Source organism: Ruditapes philippinarum, unplaced genomic scaffold, assembly GCF_026571515.1.
Source record: "Ruditapes philippinarum isolate M1 unplaced genomic scaffold, ASM2657151v2 ctg81_1_1_1_1, whole genome shotgun sequence".
Taxonomy (NCBI): Eukaryota; Metazoa; Mollusca; class Bivalvia; order Venerida; family Veneridae; genus Ruditapes; species Ruditapes philippinarum.
Window position 1 is genome coordinate 117,543 of NW_026861623.1, and position 21,065 is coordinate 138,607.

General features: G+C 32.2%; 1 protein-coding gene across 2 annotated transcripts in view; it reads right to left on the reverse strand.

Moving 5' to 3' along the window:
- The window catches only part of LOC132716337 (centrosomal protein of 85 kDa-like), a 51,711-nt gene extending 50,176 nt beyond the window's left edge, over positions 1 to 1,535 (reverse strand). The window contains exon 1 of one of the 2 annotated variants that reach the window (XM_060699587.1): positions 1,402 to 1,535. The gene's annotated coding sequence lies outside the window, so the exon portion shown is untranslated. The remainder of the gene's footprint in view (positions 1 to 1,401) is intronic. The other variant, XM_060699588.1, reaches the window with a different exon arrangement.
- Positions 1,536 to 21,065: the final 19,530 nt, after the last annotated feature.

A 21,065-nucleotide genomic window follows, 5' to 3' on the forward strand; every position in this document is an offset into this window, starting at 1 on the left:
TGTAGGTAAGCTGACCTTCTTGTTCACAGACAAGCGCATAATACTCGAGCGCTTTACCATCTAAACAGCAGACAAGGCAGCTAACTTGTTCTTCATCAGTCCACTCGCCTTGTTGGACATAGCGAGTGAACTTTAAAAAGAACGGTTCCCAAGTACTCTTACCATCATATGATAAGTGTTCAGGAAAGGCAGATATCCGGTTACGAACCCTAGTACGCCTATGGGCAATTGGTGCCCTGGCGAACACAGAGTCATCACTGCAATCACTATCCACTACCTGGTCAAAACGTATGGTATGTTTAGGGGTGGTATAGTCTGGAAGTGGTAAGGTAGGGGGGTGTGTGGATTTTGACTTTTTGGCAGTAAAATCCGCAGGAGTCATCAACTTCAGATTTTTATGTGGAAAAACCTTGTCATCTGTTGCAAGGGTGCAAACAGATGACCGTTGTTGCTGCTTGTGAGCGGCCAGAACATTGGTTGCCGCTTTCACCACCTTCACCATTTCCAACCAATCATGTGCACTTGGCTGAATATCTTCCTCCTCGTCCTCGTCTGTGTCTACCTAAAAGCTAGATTGGCCTAGCTTGTCAGTATTCTCAGCTGGCAGAGACATATTCTGTCTAAAGTCTATCATAGCAAGTATCTCAGGGGAGAACTTGCGACGACAGACGGCCTCTAAAATCTCCTAAGCGGAATTTGATGGCAAATTCCCGCTTAACTACGATTATTTACGTAGAAATTCTGGTTTAAATCGTTCAAGCAGATTGGCCCACTATGAACAAAACCAAGAATTCAGGTAGACTCCGTTCTATGAGTGCACACAATCGGTAAAAATATGGACCTTTGGTAGCGTCTATCTTTCGGAACGGAATTCGTAAAAATTACCGCTGCCACCAATATAGAACTGTCGCGATTGATTATAAAGGGATTGACAATACAAACAATCGACTTACCTTCCACGTCTGGATCGTAGCCAAGCTAGGAATTGCCTAATTCTTCTGGTTATGTATTATACACAAATATGGCGCCTTACTGTCAGCCTAACACACTAGTTCCGGTTGGTCCGGAACCTTCCGTTAACTTCCGTCAACTCCCGTAACCAGTACCATACGGTACTACAGATTTAAAATTTTACAGGCCCGAATGTTCTGTGCTATTTAAGGTTTTTCGTGAAAACTGATTAGCAGATTACTGATGAGAAGGAAATTAAGTTGAATTATGTGTTACAGTTTGACTACAATTCAGTTCAATCAGTCAATAGTTTAGTAGCTGTACACTTAACATATATCCGAAATAAGATCACCATCCGAATTTGGGAAACTCAAGCCAAACAAAAACAGAACAAATATTTCGCAGATAACTTTAAATATTACGTATACGTGCTAAAATGATGATACCAACCTTGAGAAAAATGTAAAATGTATGATTACTTATACAATTTGTTGATGAAACCTATAAAATCCTTTTTTTCAAGAACAAACAAGATTTTCTGTATTCGGAACTTCTCGGTTATTGCCAAACACTAATTATTTTAGGTCAGACAGTCCTATTTGATTTCCCTCCACTGATTGCAGACTCACCTTACTTTTCTAGAGTTATTCAATTTTCCAAGGCTCAACAGCAAATTTATGTTTTCTTTATTTTGACTGGCATTATATACAGTAATCAATGTATTTCATACGAACCTTGAACTAAAATAACTAAGCAGAATATGCATAGTATTGACACGTTTTCACTAAACCAGCAATTCTCACATATAATGACTATCGTTTGGCCCAGTAAGAACCAACATTTTTATGTACTTTATTACGATTAAAATTTGAGGTCCAGACATTTTTATAATCTAAGTGATTTTCCACAAAGCTTATTTATTTATTTATTTATTTATTTATTTATTTATTTATTATTAATTTATTTATTTATTTATTTATTTATTTATTTATTTATTTATTTATTTATTTATTTATTTATTCATTCATTCATTCATTCATTCATTCATTCATTCATTCATTCATTCATTCATTCATTCATTCATTCATTCATTTATTTATTTATTTATTTATTTATTTATTTATTTATTTATTTATTTATTTATTTATTTATTTATTTATTTATTTTTACCAATGAAATATGGTGTTGTATCTGTGAAAAATAAATATGAAAGTAGGTGAAGCCAAAACTCACATTCATTTTTAAGACTAGCTACTTTCTCAGATGTTTCTCTCTTGCCGTCAGTAGCTTCAGCTATTCATTTCATCTGGTTATGTTTTTCAAAGCTGAGATAAATTGTTTATTGAATTCGAACCGCGTCACGCACCTATAATTGATCATAATGTAAAACTGCTAATATATTTACTGTTTAAAAAGTATTTATGATAACAAAAATAATGCATTCTTACCTGTTCCACATGTACTCTTATAAATATAGAAACAGGGATAACAGTTTTGATATACAAACTTATGTACTGAGTTAATAGTCATTAACAAAAAGTGAAATTACCTTCCGTAATTCATTTTTAGTAAATTTAAGGTCTATTTATTTTTAGTATATCATAAGTCTTAGAAAAATTTTGACATAAAAAGGGAGTGAAACGTCTTCGTAAACAACTTTTTTCCTGAAGGTAAATTTTTTAAAAAAGGTTTATTTAGAAATATGGAATATTCTATCACTTAACATGATAACATTCTATAAACATTTTCCGGCTCGTGAAAATATATGGAATTTTATCATATTTCGCGAAAATATATTTCATATTTGACTTGAAAACGAAAACAATATCCTCTTAATATTCTGTAATATACGAACGAACGAACAAATTTATTTCACATAAACTTTACAGTTTCTAGTGGCTAGCCACTACATTTTACAAATTAACATATAGGTGTACATAGAACATACAATTGTGACAAATATCAATTATGTATACTAAAAGGATTAGGATATAATAATATAAGAAATTAAATTGATCTAATATTTATGGTGATGGACAATACATGTAACCATGTTTGTTTTATATATCATATATCATCATAAGTAATAAGAAACATCATGGTATCAATTCGTTTCGCTAAAATTTATAATAACATGTTTTGCGTTATAAATTATTTAATTTTAAATCAGCATAATATTAATAATACATTTTTTCGCTTGCTTTATGCTTTTCATGCCATTTAATATTCTACCAACAATTCGATTGATGTAAAAAGATACCATATGTTTCTATTTGTTTCATATGCAAAATACAATGCCATATAAAAGTATAAGTTATAATTAAAACACTGAGCACTCGTTGGATTACTATCATATAATATGCATTTTTCGTAGTAACATTAACTTTACTTTTTTCTTCAATGAATGTAGCATTTTTGAAAATTCGCTCGATATGAGCGATTGCTTCACTTTCTGTTGATGTTTTTTTTTTATTTTAAAATACTCATTCTAATCCATCGTTTGCTCACTTTCTTATACACATAGTTTTGATATATACAATCTTCTTTGTTTTAAATTATATATTTCTGAAAAAATGCATTTAGGATGTGCTTTATACAATCTATAAATTTTTACATCTTTGTCATTAACAAGCATTATATTTACAAATGATATATTACAAACAATTAAATGTAAATCAGATGTTGGATCGTAATAATCTACTCGTACGTATTTCTAGTGATTCATGTATAAATTTTGCTAACATGACAATAATTGACTTGTTCTTAGATGACAACAATTGTGTAAATTTAAACATACTTGGCTTTGTTCTAAAAAACTTCTTGATATACTTTAGTCTAATAGAATGATATGCCGGGCAATTAAAAACAAAATGGAACTCGTCTTCTATTTCATTACCATTACATATTTGACATACTCTAAGATTTCTCTCTAATCTATCTCTCCCATATCTGCCGGTCTGGATTCTTAGACTATATGCGGATATACGCAACTTTGTCAATCCGATCCGTAAGTTACGAGATGCGATATTGTTTAAATATGGTTCCATTTCTAATGTATCTTTTACATATTTATACAAATTTAAAACCTCCATATTGTTGATACTAGTTCGCCATTCTTGTGTAAATTCGTCTATCAAACGTTGCTTAAACATACTAAGAAACGCATAATCGATAGGAAGGTTTACATTTCTAGTGCTTATAACTTCATTCCATTTATATAAAAATCCGTATTTAGACAATAGAGTTTTTACATTTGTAAACCAATTGGATTTACCATTTAAACAATCAATTAAGTCCGACTCAACTATAGCCTTTATAATAACATTTTCACTATGGCATAATTTGAGCCAGTATTTAACTATACTAACATATTTATTTATGTACAAGGGATATCTCCCTAACTCTCCGTAAACGGCAGTATTACATGACGACTGTCTCACTCCCAATAATATCTTACAAAATTTAATATGTAAAGTTTCTAATTGTTTTGATTTCACAAAACCCCATATTTCACATCCATAGTTTATTGTAGACTTAACAAACGAATCAAATAGTTGTAAGGCTACTTTCGGCAACGTATCGTGTTTCTTTAAATTTGCTACGAGTGAACTCATTGCTTTAAGACCTTTACCATACAAATTTTGGGTATTTAATGAAAAATTTCCTGTATAGTTAAAAGTAACACCTAAATAGTTAAAATCATTAACATTTTCAAGAATACATGCATTTTCACCGTAGAACCACTTTTCCCTATTTCTCAAGCCCCCCCCCCCCCCCCCGCTTTCTAAAAACCATACATTTTGATTTATCTACATTTACCTGTAGTCCCCAAGTATTACAATACTCATATACTTTATTTAGTGACGATTGCAAATCAGACGGATTTGTTGCTAGAATAACCATGTCGTCAGCGAATAGTAATAATATGATACATAACTCATTTAAAGTAAGCCCACAGTTTACTCTATCTTGCAAGTATAGCTCAAGATCTTCAATAAACAAGGAGAACATAATCGGGGAAATTATCTCCCCTTGACGTAATCCGATTGCGATGTCGAAAAAATCAGAATAATTCATATTATCACATGAACGTATACACGACTTCACAGATTGATACATATTTCTAATAATGCGTAGAATTTTGCCGTTTAAACCCATATTATAAAGCTTATACCAAAGAGAATTTCTACAAATAGAGTCAAAACAGCGTTTCATATCAATAAAACAACAATACAAACGTTTGTTTTCGTTAATAAACTTCTGTATCAATGAGTTCAACACAAACACTGCATCAATAGTGGACCGGCCTTTGCGGAACCCAAATTGAGCGTCAGATACAATATTATTGTTCTCGGACCACTTATTTATACGCTCATTTAAAACCGATGTAAATAGTTTACCTAAATTGCTTAACAAAGTAATTCCTCTGTAATTTGTGACGTCATCTTTATCGCCCTTTTATGTAACGGTATTATGATGCCTTTTGTCCATGCAGCTGGGAAGTAACCAGTATTTAAAATTTTATTAAACAATACAGTTATGTAACCGGACAAAATATCACATGCTTCTATAAAGTACTCATTTAACAACTGGTCCTCACCAGCCGCTTTATGTTTGTTTAAACGTTTGATTGCATTGCGCACTTCTGTAAAAGTAATTTGTTCGTCTAATTCCGGATACACAGGTATAACATTATCAAAATCATGGTTGACATTTAAATTGTCAGCATCTGTATGAATATTAGCATTGACGTCAGAATACATGTTTTCAAAATACGTTTTTAACTCATCAACAGGGATATTATTGGCACTTTTAGGTTGCTTATTTTTGAAATACCTCCAAAATTCACGAGGTTTACATTTTTTAAGATTTTCAAAGTCTCTCGTTAATTTTAAATTATAGGATCTACATTTTCTTTTTAACAATTTTTTATATATTTTCTTACATCAACATAACTCTATTCTATTTTCCTCACTGTGTGTCCTATTAAACTGGTATAATGCGTTTTTATATGTTATTTTTGCAATTTTACAATCATTATCGAACCATTTAGAACTGTCGTCTTTGTTGTTATTTACAAACTGTTGTCCTGTATAAACGGTTCTCCGAAAAAGTGGGTCTGCAACGTTACGTATAATGTTTGTAAAAGAGTTCACCATTCTGTTTACGGAAGCTTGATCCTCTCCCGACTCGTCTAACAAATTATCAAAGTTTAACAGATTGCTTATCAGGCCTGCGCGATATGTTTCCTTTTCTTCATTACGCCATTGTATGTGTTCTGTTCGAGAAGTGAAATTGACTTTCTGTAACTTACTGGTATTTAATTCGAAACTAATCGGTGTATGGTCACTAAACGTATTGAAATCATGTATTTTAAAATCATCTATTATGTTAAAATTAATTTCCTTTAACAGTAAATAATCGATCACACTGGAACCATTCCGATTATAACATGTGAATGCGCCTTTACCACAGTCGCTCCCTAAACGCCCGTTTGCAATTCTGAGTAATGTCCCTTGCATAGATCGAGTAACTTATTTCCCTGCACTATCACATGAAAATCTCTGTATTGGTGTATCTGTACAATAATCGTCTTCGTCTATATCTGGTACAAACCTATCATACAATATATAATCAGATTTGCATGCCGTCCGCGCATTGCAGTCTCCTGTTACTAGTACTGTCCCTTTAGATTCAAATAAATGTATATCATTTTGTAAACACTCAAATAAATCATCATCGATAATGTTTGTAATAGGAGATACATCACTCCACATATATACTCCTGTAATATACATGTATGTCTCCGATATTTCACAAAGTAAGCTTAGAAATGTCGAAGTCTTTGATATAATTAAATTTTCCTAAAGATACACTATACATACTTCAGATATAATGTTTATTTATACAATGGTCTTTCAAGTAGAAAGACATAGAGGATATTTGTTTGTTTGTGTGTAAGATGAAATTTTATTTCACACGAGTGGGCTTTAAAAACAGCACTCTCACGAGTGGCGTGGAAGGAATGTATTTTTCAGACTAAAAATGAAACAAAAAAAATTAGAGACGAAATTTGGTGATTGGAATTTGAATGAATAGAAGTAAGTTTTCTTCTTTTTATTACTTTTGACATTTAAGTTATTTATCAATTTCAGCTTTGCGTTTAAAAACAGCCTGACATTGTCAGAATTGTCAGCAAAAATAAAATTGAGGTACCACATGGGGAAAATCTTAAAAAAGTAGTTTCGTCATTGAAAAGTGAAATTATGTTTTAATAATTTTCACTGTGAAATTATCAAATATAATTTTACGGATACTATAAATCAGTAATCCACTGAAAAGCATAAAATAAATCAGGAACATAAGATCAATGTTTCTGTTATAACATAACATTTACAAAAGCCGCGTGTTTTCAATTTAAGCAGCTATCTGTAATGTCATGGATGAAGCGTCTGAGGTTGGAAAAGTTGGGGTTCAAAAGCGTATGTTTGAAAAGCTGGAAGTGACAAGTCTATGTTTTTAAAGGTTTTGGATTTTGAATTATTTCCCGAATGTAAATTCTTTCTTGAATACACACGTCATTGCGATCATTTCGCCTTTACCTTTAGTAATATATACGCATATATCCCTAGGAATACCATTTAAATATGAGTTGGAAAATAAATGTTGAAGTTGTAACCAGTTTATATGGAATATAATTGGTCTTGTTTGATTATGTCAAAGCTTATTACTGTGTGTAAGCATTCGAATTAGCTAGATGTTCGGAATATATCTGGCATAAGTCGTAAGAAAAGAAACATGAATATTATACATATTGCCTAATGTTCCAGACGCAGATCCAGGATTTGTTTTACCAAAAAGGGCCACGAAATTTCCACTATGTGTAATGCATTTTCCAGAGTGTATTTGGCATTTTATTAGTTTTCAAGGGTCATTTTTTTGCGTATTTCTCCCCTCCCCACCCAAAAATAAAAACAAAACAAAAACAACAAAACAAAAACAAACAACAACAATCTAAGTTAATATCAAAACCGTGATGTGAATTATGTTTCATGCATATTCAGACAAATCCCAGGGGAGAGAGGAATCATGACCCCCTTCCTACACAGTAAAATACCAACGCCTTACATATTATTTGACCGTAATCACAGCCATGTGATTCTTTCATTCTATATAATCTGTAATTATTTTTATCACAATACAAACAATAATTTTTTCAAACGACAGACAGCAAATATATACATGTAGTTTTACACACTTAAACAGGTTGTATTCTTGTATGTTGCCTGATGCCCACTTGTAATCCATATCTTTATGTAATCGTTCATAGTAGGCATATTTCTGTCTATGTAATCACGTGGCGATTGGTTAAGGTCGTCGATTCAAATAACTTGTTCCTCATCGCTGTGGGTTCGAAGCAGTGATTCTTTAATGCGAGGAAGCTATTAAGATAGCTTATGGAAAGTCGGTAATTCTCGTGTCTGAAATAATGCACGAAGATACACATGGGAATGAACAATTTAAGAAGTCAACAGGAGGTGACTGTTTAACATTGTTTAGAGGAGTTAAAAATAAAATATTCTGCATCTATTTATGGATTACTAGTAAACGTAGAATAGTCAAATTTATGTTTTTGTACTTCATTCATTTTATAGAAAAAAATGGTAATTATTAGGGACAACAACAAAACAATATCATACTTTAACTAATTTTATTTTATAGTCATACATAGTGGCATATGTAATTTATCTCACTGAGTAATGTCTTAGTTTATCTTTGGCATTTTATGGGCACGACTCCATTAATAAAAGCCAAAAGGTTTGGATACCGGGCATACAAAACCCTGTTAGGGCATCCATAGCAAAACAAACAAATGACACAAAATCAAAACAAGCAAATGGAACAAACTGTATAGCTTTTTGGAACAGTATGTTCTAGAAAATAATTGATCAAAGCAATACTAGTCTTTCAATTCTTCATTCACAAAATAGTCAATTTTCACAAATGTATATGAGCAACAACACAGCATTGACACTGTTGCGCGAAATTGGTTCTGGGAAGCAGAAACCAGTATCGCCAGTATCACAAAATGTCTATTCGCAGGCCGCAAAATGCAAATTTAGCAGACACAACATGTGAAATCTAGTATTTGAAAGTTCATAGATCACATCTCTGGAGTCGCACCGTTGTCGAATTCTCTCTGCTGGTGGTTTTGGCTCAAGCAGTTTTCCTAAAAGATACCTCTTCCGTGGTATTTAGTAGGGCTAGCTGTCTTGAAAAACGTCGCTTATGTTGGCTAATCTGAAAACATATCAAAAGAGGACAGAAACAACAAAACAAGCATGACACTAGTATTAAATTTAAGCTCAAATCTTTGACACTTCACACTCATAATTGACGAGGAGGGCGGGTGGGTTTTTTCAACAACTCATTTCTTCCTTGTTACAATATTCGACGCCAGCGTTAAAAGGATATGACGTAGATACAGTACCTACGTCATAACCAGGGCAGGGTATAAGTTGTTCCCCAAATAACAGAGACTATTCTATAGAAATAGTCATCATTATTAGGGACAACAACAAAACAATATCATACTTTAACTAATTTTATTTTATAGTCATACATAGTGGCATATGTAATTTATCTCACTGAGTAATGTCTTAGTTTATCTTTGGCATTTTATGGGCACGACTCCATTAATAAAAGCCAAAAGGTTTGGATACCGGGCATACAAAACCCTGTTAGGGCATCCATAGCAAAACAAACAAATGACACAAAATCAAAACAAGCAAATGGAACAAACTGTATAGCTTTTTGGAACAGTATGTTCTAGAAAATAATTGATCAAAGCAATACTAGTCTTTCAATTCTTCATTCACAAAATAGTCAATTTTCACAAATGTATATGAGCAACAACACAGCATTGACACTGTTGCGCGAAATTGGTTCTGGGAAGCAGAAACCAGTATCGCCAGTATCACAAAATGTCTATTCGCCGGCCGCCACTAGACTTCGGATGGTGAACGGAAGATTTCGCCAATATCATACTATTATTGGCTCCGGCGAATTGAATACTTAAAAAAAAATTAGTCGTGCCCAGCCATTCTATGATTTATAATACAGCACTGCCATGTAGGTAATTCAACTTAGCAAATAAAGCAGCATTCCAACAAATATGCATATACTAGCGCTCATAAATCAAATATGACACTATCTGAAACACAATAATTTGGGTAGTAACCACTAACCATCAAGATCTCGAGTTCAGTGCCATTTCTCTTGACATGAATTAAGCAAAAGCATTCAAACTGCTCCAAATATGTGCTAGCTAAATGTATATACATTTGACAGTGCATGTTTTCGAGATATCAATTTAGCAATAACGTTCAAACTGCTTCAAATATGTGCTAGATACATGTATACAATAAGTGCATTCAATCAACAGAACTATAAATTATGCATCAACACATCAACTTTTCAAATATACCTTTCCTGAACCACTCTATGCCATAGGTGTTCGGCACGCTGATCAGCCACCCACCCCACAACCCTCCCACTCCCCAAAACCATTTAAACTGCAGTATTTTCATTTGAAACATGTTTTAATATTTGGTATATGCTTTTAATTCAATTACCTTCATTTCCCACAAAAAATAAAAAATTGATTTATATATATATACATATTTAGTAAAGGTATGCAACTCGCTGCACATTTTTCAGCACTCATCTTATAATAATTGAACTCCATAACCCCAACGTTTTTTCCCAATTTTCAATATTATGGTTCTGAAGGGTTGGAGGGCCGCAAAGTGGGCGAGGGTCCCCCGGGGGCAGCCACCAACCAACGCGCCGAAAACATATGCCCAATACAATAGTGACCATCAAGATCGTGAGACCTGCATGACTCTGAGAGCAGATATTTCCAATTGCATTCCATGGGTTCGAATCCTTCCAATTCAACCAACATGTTTAATAATGTTACATTAATCAGGTTTCCATTTGTTTTTAAATCGCATGATGTAAACACTTACACTCCATGCAGTAAAGAAAACTAGCAACAATTTAATGCATCATATCGTCGACAAGGCAGAACACTTGTATTACATTTTAGTATGCTTAGCACCTATTGTCATTAGAATAGCATGCAATATTAACGTGTAATTTTTTACCCCACAATTGTACATAGGTTGCCACAATTGAACATAGGTTCGAGCTATATTTTTCAATTTGCAGCATTTCACACCACCCATCCTGGTCAGTCCTGGACTGTCTTTCTTACAACTGTGTGAAGCGCTTATTTAAAATAGGTACCTATACTAATATACTTAACTGAGCTGTAAAAAGATTTGAAACAATTAATAGATTTCATGGAATATTTACTAATAAAATATCTTTATTGGCCAAAAACATACTAAATTCCCAAACTCCAAGAATAATGGTTTAAGCTTTTTGTTGGACATAAATTCTACTGCCAGTGTTATCAGCAATTACACAAAATATTCTTTCACTGGTCAGTTTGCAGCATCCAGCTATAAGTGTCAGTTAAAAGTTGTTTGATTCTGTATTGGTTATTAGTCAATTCAACCAATTAATAGAGTTAAATAAACATTGATTATAATAATACACATGTATTTACATTTTATTTTAATTGAAAGCCACATTCATTAATCTATCTGCAATACAGAATGCATTTGCTGATTTTCAGCCAAGACATTTTTGATTATCAAATTAAGTAGCTGCTGAAAAACAATAATAGCCTAATAATATGGTAATTTAAGTTTTGAACAAAGTGAAACCTTAGAACATTGCCAAAGTATTTGTATCATTTTATTTAAACATTGTAAAGTTAGTGTTTTTTATGTGCCTTATTATGTTTATTGTTAATAAAATAATCCAGACAGAAATCAACGAAGTTTATTACCATGAAGATAAAAAGGCAATCATTTTAAGAACAAAAATTATATAAATGTCAAGAGCTTATCAATTTATTACAAAATTATAAAAATATTTGTACATTTAATTGACACTAATAGAATGTAAACAGTATTAAACAGTATGTAATAGATTTTTTGACATAATGCATAATGCCCATCCAAGGCTTTAATTATAATGAGTGAACAGGTGAAAGTCAAATAAGTTTAAATCTTGCCATAATTCCTTTCAATTTTTATAATGATTATGTACTTTCCATTTATGAACGATAAATCAATGCCATTGGAAATTACCAAAATGTTCAATCTATAAAAAGTTTGGGACAGTCTTTTTTATATTTAGGCATACTTATATTTTATCCTTAACATTTTAAAATATCAGCTGTAGGTCAATAACCTTTTTTCAGTCAATATTTTGAAACTTAAAAGTCAATTCAGCATAACTTGACCATGACAAAATAGGCACAATGTCATTTTAATATCATAACCATGATATTTTGAAATTTAATAGGGTGTACTTTTCACAAATAAAATATTGTTTCAACACGGAAATTAAAGGAAGACGATTTTATATTAAACTTTTTAAATATCAAACCTCACATTCTCTATTAGTTTACATAAAAATTGGTCTTGCAATTCAACCAAAGTTGGGTATTATACTAAAGCCAAGAGAAAATTGTTTGAATGATTTTCCTTTGAACAACATTCAACAAAGAAAAGTTAAACGTTGAATGCATGATTTTGTGTAAATATTTATCAACAGTGTTTAACACTAAAATTTAAGAAGCGTGTTCACTTTTATCACTAGCTTAGGGGAATGAGTACCTATCATATAGCATGAGATTACAAGAAATCCTAAAGAAATGGAAAACTTTTAACTCTAAATTTAAAACTTCTACCCTCTAAATTAAAGTTTTAAGTTTTAATTATGTGTAGATCTATTGTCAAACTATAAGAAAAAATAAAAAGTAAATGATATACTTTCAAATTTAAAGTTTTATATTTGGATGGTGTTCACTATGACTAAATCATCAAAAGAAGTTTACAATCATTTAAAAAATTAGCTATCCATTTATTATATTAAAATATTTATCTTTTTATGTTGTGTAAAGTAAATGGAAAATAAATTTATAATGAAAAGTGAACTACAACTTGTCAACTCAAAATTGCAATAAATTGTGTGACAAATATAATTTGTATAAAATCTGTACTGTAATGTAGCTTACACCACATGAATTATAAACAACATAGTCTATTTAAAATTATTATTATTATATTAATTTATTATTATCAATAATTTATTATTATTATTATTATTATTATTATTATTATTATTATTATTATGAATTCATGATTGTCTTATTATTATCATTAGATCACATCATCATTATTTTATTATTATTACTATTATCAATTCATTATTATTATTTACTAATTTATTATTATTATTATCATCATCATTAATAATTTATTATTATTATCAATTCATTATTATTATATTATTACTATTAATTTATTTTTATTATTTATTTTTATTAATTTACTATAATTATTATTATCTAATATCTTACTCATGTGACTGATGTTGCATTGAAGTCTGCATCTTTTAATTATTTGTGCATTATTAATTTATCAATTTCTATTTAATGTGATTTTACCCCTTCTTATCCAACATAATTTGCTTATTATGCATACTTAATTTTACCATGAAACAATAGGCCCTAAAATAAGGCAATGTATTCACATCTATGATAACAAATACTGAAATATAACTGAATAATTAATTTGTTCAACTTGTAGATCTAAACCTAGGTTTCACATTGTAAAATAATGTATAAAATAAACATTTAAACAGGAAATACCTCACCTAATACTGTAAGGAACTAAACTACTAGCTTCTACTAACATCAGTCACCAATTTATCTCATACAACAATTCATCAGATGTCAGGAGTCATCACAAGACGCTGCTGATCACCATCGCATTTATTTCCACATTTCCCATACAGACCAGAAGTGTATTGTCTTTAATCACATTCTTTCCAATCTCGTCCAGCAAAAAGAAAATTATAGATCTATTTTGAAGATTTAAAAGCAAATAAAATATAGTTTAAAACTGATTAGCTAATAATAACTGATTTATTATCAACCTGTTAGATTAATAGACACATTTTTTCCTAATTCAGGACAATTAGCACAAGTTAACAAAAATTTCTTGTTTCCACCATTCTTAACGCCATTGAAAATAGCAAAGTGCACCTACTGACCTAGCTAGATCATCGTATTATTTATATATCATATTTTTTTTAAAGGTTTTTATTACAATCATCATCATTTATTACCATCATAACTAATAAACCGCGAATGATTTAACATTATAGCGAAATACAGACATAGCTAAATGAATAGCCGTGGGTGAGACTGAGAGTAGATCCATGGATCGTCATAATAAAATTGTCAATTTACGGCAGCAGTCAGCATAAAGCTAGACAAAGTACAATTCACAAAACAATGAATATAAATAGTTTAAATTTAAACTGTTCTCGACAACAATCTGTTGAATATCTAAATCTGAAATTGAATAAGAAAACTTCTCTGTCCATATAATATCCTGCTTGATTCAGTGTTCCATGTTCCCACCAAAGACATCAAGAACAAATCCGCTTCAATCGTGGAAAATATCAACAAAATTGCTGCTTATAGGGCACACAGAAAATCACCGACGTCTTATCGATTCATATCTAGAAGATATTACTATCGATTGCTGTTTTGATCAGCGATTTTTTCCATTTTTTTCAACAACTCATTTCTTCCTTGTTACAATATTCGACGCCAGCGTTAAAAGGATATGACGTAGATACAGTATCCTAGCCCACCGGAAGTTCGTGACCATAAGCGCATAATGATAAATAAATAAATAAATAACAGATATATAATCAAACTTGTACACTAACCTGTTAAAATAATGTATTTTCTTCCATTAAGTCCAATTATTAACAAGCAGCATTTTTCAAAACATATTCAATTTCATTTTAAACTAGGTCATCATCCGCCATATTGAATTCAAATTTTCCCCCTAACTTCGTGACATGTAGAGTAGTCTCCCTTGATAGGCCACAGTACACTAATTCAGTGTTTTTCAGTGAGTTTGTTAAAAAATTACAACAGTTAATAAATTTAACTAAATAACAGTAACTGTCAAAACTTGTTAACTATATTTATTTTATTGTGTGTTTCAGTCAATTACTCTTCATGTCTAGAAGAGCAGTGAGGACAGAAGAATTTTTCTGTTTTATCAACACTTTTTTTATTGGTACAGAATCCAGATGAGTCCAGTGCTTACATGGGACATGGTTTTTGATACCATCACACTGTGCCCACTGTACAAATGTTACAGATTTCTTTTTAGCCAGACCAACAGGCTCAAAGTTACTACAAACACAGCAGACTTCACTGTCAATAATTGTTTCTGTGTCAGAGTCTGAAGATATACTTGCATTTACTGTTATATGGGAAGGGCCAGGCTGAGGTTCATTATCCATCTGAGCATGCATGAGACTTTTTTTAATTTTGAATGATTTACTACCCTTTTTTGAAGTTGATTTTTTATGACCTTTCTGATTTATTTCATGTTGTTTCATAGAATCAAGAACAGACTTAGCTGATAGATCCTTCCCTGAGACAATTCTACTCATGGTATTCCTAACCTTTTGCTTTGGTTTCTCACTCTTCACCTTCCTTAAAGTCATCTCCCTTTCCAATAAAAAATCCCCAGACGCATCTTTATCCACTACAATACCCCCTTCAACAGTAGCCTGACTATCTGTATCAGTACATTCAGCCATATCAATATCTTGAAATACTACTGCTGGAACAAGACTCTCCTTAGGTACAGCAAATTTGTCAAATGGACATATTCCAGTCTTCTTGAAAGCTGACTGAAGATTTTCACTGGAAAGTGATTTTGTATAAGCCCTACATGCCAGTTGACAGACATTGTACCTTGTGATATTGGTAGAATTCATGCGCATGAACTTATGACACTCATTGTTGTATATCTTCTGGAATGGACCAAAAACAGCTACATCTAGGGGCTGTAAGATATGTGAGGTGTGGGCTGGAAGAAACAAATATTATAATATTTTGACTCTTAGCCCATTCTACCAAGTCTACAGAGACATGAGACTTGTGGCCATCAAGGAGAAGTAAAACAGGCTCTGCAGTACCACCAGGTAAGTACTTAATAAAATGCTCCTCAAGGTAAGTCCTAAATATTGCACTGTTAGACCAACCTGAATCACTTTACAGTCCACTTGCACCTGGAGAAGAACCTTCTAGTAACTCTGGGAGCATACGCTTACCCCGAAAAAACAAAATACGGTGGAATAGCAATACCACCAGCACTACCACAACCTAAAATAGTTATAGTTTTACTTTCCCAGTAGTCACAGCAGGTGGACCAGTAGAACATGAAACAATGTGAGGGGGCTTATGATTAAGTGAAATTCCCTTCTCATCCACATTAAATATTCTATGTGGTTTATCAAGTAAATCATTCTTTGTGAGAGTAGTAAGTAAATTACTGAAGTAAGCATTGACTGTTGCTTCACTTGTCATTTTAGCTCTAACATGTTCAATACTTCTGGGATTTGAAAACTTTCACTTCCGGCCAACGTTTACGAAATCCATCCATCACCTTAATGTCAATGGATTTTCTCTGGTTCTTTTACCAACACTAACTGCATACTCAGTTGCAATGTCTACACACTCTTGCATGGTGTAACCATAACCATAATTAGCCATAGTTTTTTAATATGCTGTACAATTTTGGCCTCTTCAAACATATTCAAAACAGGTTCTCTTCCAGTAGTGATACATTCAGGGTCTATCTTTCCTAACACCCTGTCTCTTAAAGTTTGTTGAGGCACCCCAAATAATTTACTAGCCCTGAGAACAGGTGTTCCACTTTCAACAACAGACTTGTATGCATTTTGCAAGGCTGTGGGTGAATATGATCTGTACTTGGCCTTCAAAATGCACAGGCTTTGCCTACAACAACAAGAAAAAAACACTTAATTTTTCTGCTTGTTGATAAGAGACATGGAGTACAATTGATCAATATTTTTTTAGTTAGCCTTAGAGTAAACATTTTTTCAAAACGAGGCTGTCAAATCTAAAATGTAAATACAGCAGACGGATAACTTTTTAAAAGTTGAAATGTTATTTTTCATGGAAAAAAAGACTTTTTAAGAGAGGACATTTTTGGGAATAACAGAAAATACATTTTTACTACTGGTATGTGTATAAAGATTGGTTTTTACCTGTTTAAAGCGCATTTTGGCATATAAATATCACGATGACATTTGTGACGACATGACCTAGTTACGTACAGTTGTTTTCATCTCGCAGGTGCGCGCGTGATTTCACTGGATTGGTTTACAAAAAAGTCACGAACTTCCGGTAGTCACGAAGTTAGGGGGAATGACGATACCTACGTCATAACCAGGGCAGGGTATAAGTTGTTCCCCAAATAACAGAGACTATTCTATAGAAATAGTCATCATTATTTTGCATAAAACTTGCTCCATAGATTAATGTTTACTTTCAACATTGAAAGACAATTTCCGCAACTAATATCATTATGGAACTATTACACGAGATTTTTTCTCGTAATCTGCTGTAGTAATTTGATAGGAAACATAACCAATGGCCTTAATTTACTTATGTGACTGTCACCAAAGGTGATGGTCGTTCTATAGGGGTTTGATAAAATACATTATTTCTTCATTTACACCTTTGTTTTGCAATACCTAGTTTGCTGAGATTACTTCAGAGAAATGTTCATCACGTTAATTGTTCGTTAGTTCGACACTTCCAAGGAGAGTATGAACAGGGTGATCGGCTATGTGCTCAAGATGACTAATTAAAATAACTAAATATAAACAACCACATCTAAGCAATTCATTCTCTGATGTCCTAAAGCGGCTTTATGACAGAGAATCAACTTCCGAAATGCAGAAACCATCGCAATTAGTATAAAACCTTATACATATAAATTTCACTCAAACGAGGTATATTCGTGCGGTCTGTTCGCATGTTTTTCTAGCACGAAATACGCGAAAATTCGTCCTACGCGCATAATAGAGCTGGATACTAATTTTGTTCTTGATGATCAAGGGGAGAATTTTTTTTTATGATGATTTGACCATTATTGACAACTTGACAAGACAAATGTGCCGAACGACTATATATGCTTTTAAACATTTGGAAATGTATTTAAAAGTAAAATATTGTGAGATGAACAAAATAAGCGATTTACATATTGCAATCGGCACTTACAATCCAAGAAAAATACCAAAAAGTGGTCAATATATATGCAAAAACAGCCCTTACTGCGTAAGTAACGCAAAAAGAATATGGTGATAAAATACTGCAAAAGCAGAATTAAACCGCATATAACATGTAAAATATCACTTGGATCTTGAATGATTTTACCTTTCTTAAAATTTTAGAACATATTTCTCAATATTGATTTTCTTGGCTCATCTGGAGGCGTGCAGCTTAAAGCAATAGTTAAAAATCTACAAGACTTGTTTCTTTGCAATCTTATGTCATATATGTTCTCAACAAAACGTGTTTTCTTTTTCCAGGTTGTGTAGTTTGGGATCGGAATGATAAATTAGTGTGGAGTGTTACCTTAAGAATTAATTCCAAAGAGCACTGAAACACGAGAACATTTTATGGAACGCCGTCACTTATTATGATAAAGGTTCAGATGATACTTGATTTCTCCGAATAATTGAAATATATTTTTAATGTTAACGAAAGTTTTCATAAGTCCCTTTTTTAAATAGATTTCTTTCTGTGTACTGTCTAGTTTATGTTGTAAATGCTTTCATTTATATATATTTTTCTTTATAAAAACACATAAAATACAGAACGAAGAAATGAAAAACCAACTCAGTCCTTAAAATAGTTTTAAATTATCTTATTGAAGTTGTTTATGGATAGGTAACCTTAAAGTTGAATGATTTCTGTTTTGCTGCTTTGATGTCTTTCGTGAAGATACCTAGATAACATAGTCATTGGTACATATAAAATACCCACCGTAATTATTTGTTTTCCGATTCGGATAACATGGGAGAATGCACCAGGGAATATTTGCACACATTTAAAGACTGATTGTGTCTTCACAATCAAAATAAATGAGCTGTAAACAAACCAATTCTAACACCTTCGAGAAACATCACTAATCTAGAATGTGCTGACAAATTGCTGATTGATTCTGTTATAAAGATCGAGATTGTTTGCAAGATTTAAGCCATAATATTATACCAATGTGAAGTGTAATTAGTTTGATTTTAATAAGGTTTTACATCGCACCAACACACTATAGATCATATTTTATTTTATTCTTTATTATAGTCTCATCAATGTGATACAGTATATACAACATATCATATATAAAATGCATAATTAAAAAGAAGACACATTGTCACTCTCTACAGAGTTATAAGAGACTTTGTATATGTTAATATCATAATTACAAGTAAAATCGTTATACATGTAATTACATCATTAAAATGTAGAATTAAAATTCACATATTATAGTACATATATAATATTTTCATCTATATATGGGACATTCATGATTGAATATAGTATGCCTTAGTCATGTTCTGAATATGTTTAAGTAAAAACATGGATATATAGGATGTAATTTATTGTATGATGTGAGAATATGTATATACAGGACATGATTAGGTACATTTACATGTTTATAGGGAAGGTGACCAAATTGGAACATGGAAGTATAGGATATTTCAAGTAGGAACATAAATGTATATGATATGATCAAGTACATGTTTGTAAGGGACATAATCATGTAAGAATATGATTATAAAGAGTGTTACAAGTAAGAAGACGTTCATCGTCGGATACCCACGGCCGAACCATTAACATTTATCATCGTCGGATACCCACGGCCGAACCATTAACATTTGTTTGCATGTTATGTGACATGTTTATCAATCGTGGGTATCCGACGAACGATGGAAGACGTTATCAAGTACATGTTTGTAAGTAACCTGGTCATGTATAGCAAGTAAGAACATAGATGTTTAGGACGTGACTAAGAATATGTTTGTAAAGGACATGGCAATGTAAGAACATAGAATATTACAAGAACATAGAAGTATAGGACGTGACCAAATACATGTTTGTATGGGATATGACCATGTAAGAACAAGAATGTAAAGTATATACAAAGTAGGAACATAGATCTACATGACATGACCACAAAAATAACTGTAAGGAATGTGACTAGGCAAGAAAATGAATGTATAGGATATGGTTAATGAATAACATGAATGTTTCGGGATATATTGGTATTATCAGATATTACTGGGTTAGTGGCTTAACAAGAGCGATCAGTAATCACATGTGTCGCCTCATAATGGCCAATTTTATGTTGGGACAAATTTTGTGACAGACGGACAGACAGACGGACAGTGCACAACTAGACTTGGTACTGATCAATCATGTAAAGTTTGGATAAAATTGCACCAGTAGCTTATGAGGGGTAGTCCGGACAAGCTTTTGCGTATCTGGCAACACACAGAAAAAAACACCTTTTTATCAAAGGGCCATAACTCAGCCAAAAAATCATTCAACCGGAAAACCCGTGCAATATGCGCAAGGACTTGAGCTACAGATCAATCCTGTAAAGTTTCATTGAAATTGCATAAGTGGTATAAGAGAACTAGTCCGGACAAACTTTAAAAATAAAAATTATTAAAGGGCCATAACTCTGACAAAAATCATTGAACCAGAAAATGCTGACAATATGCACAACTAGACTTGGTACTGATCATTCCTGTAAAGTTTGGATGAATTTGCACAAATAGTTTATGAGGAGTAGTCCGGACAAGCTATTGTGTATCTGGCAACACACAGAAAAAAAACACCTTTTTTTATCAAAGGGCCATAACTCGGCCAAAAATCATTCAACCGGAAAACCTTGCAATATGCGCAAGGACTTGAGCTACAGATCAATCCTGTAAAGTTTCATTGAAATTGCATTAGTGGTATAAGAGAAGTAGTCCAGACAAACTTTAAAATTAAAAATTATTAAAGGGCCATAACTCTGACAAAAATCATTGAACCGGAAAATGCTGACAATATG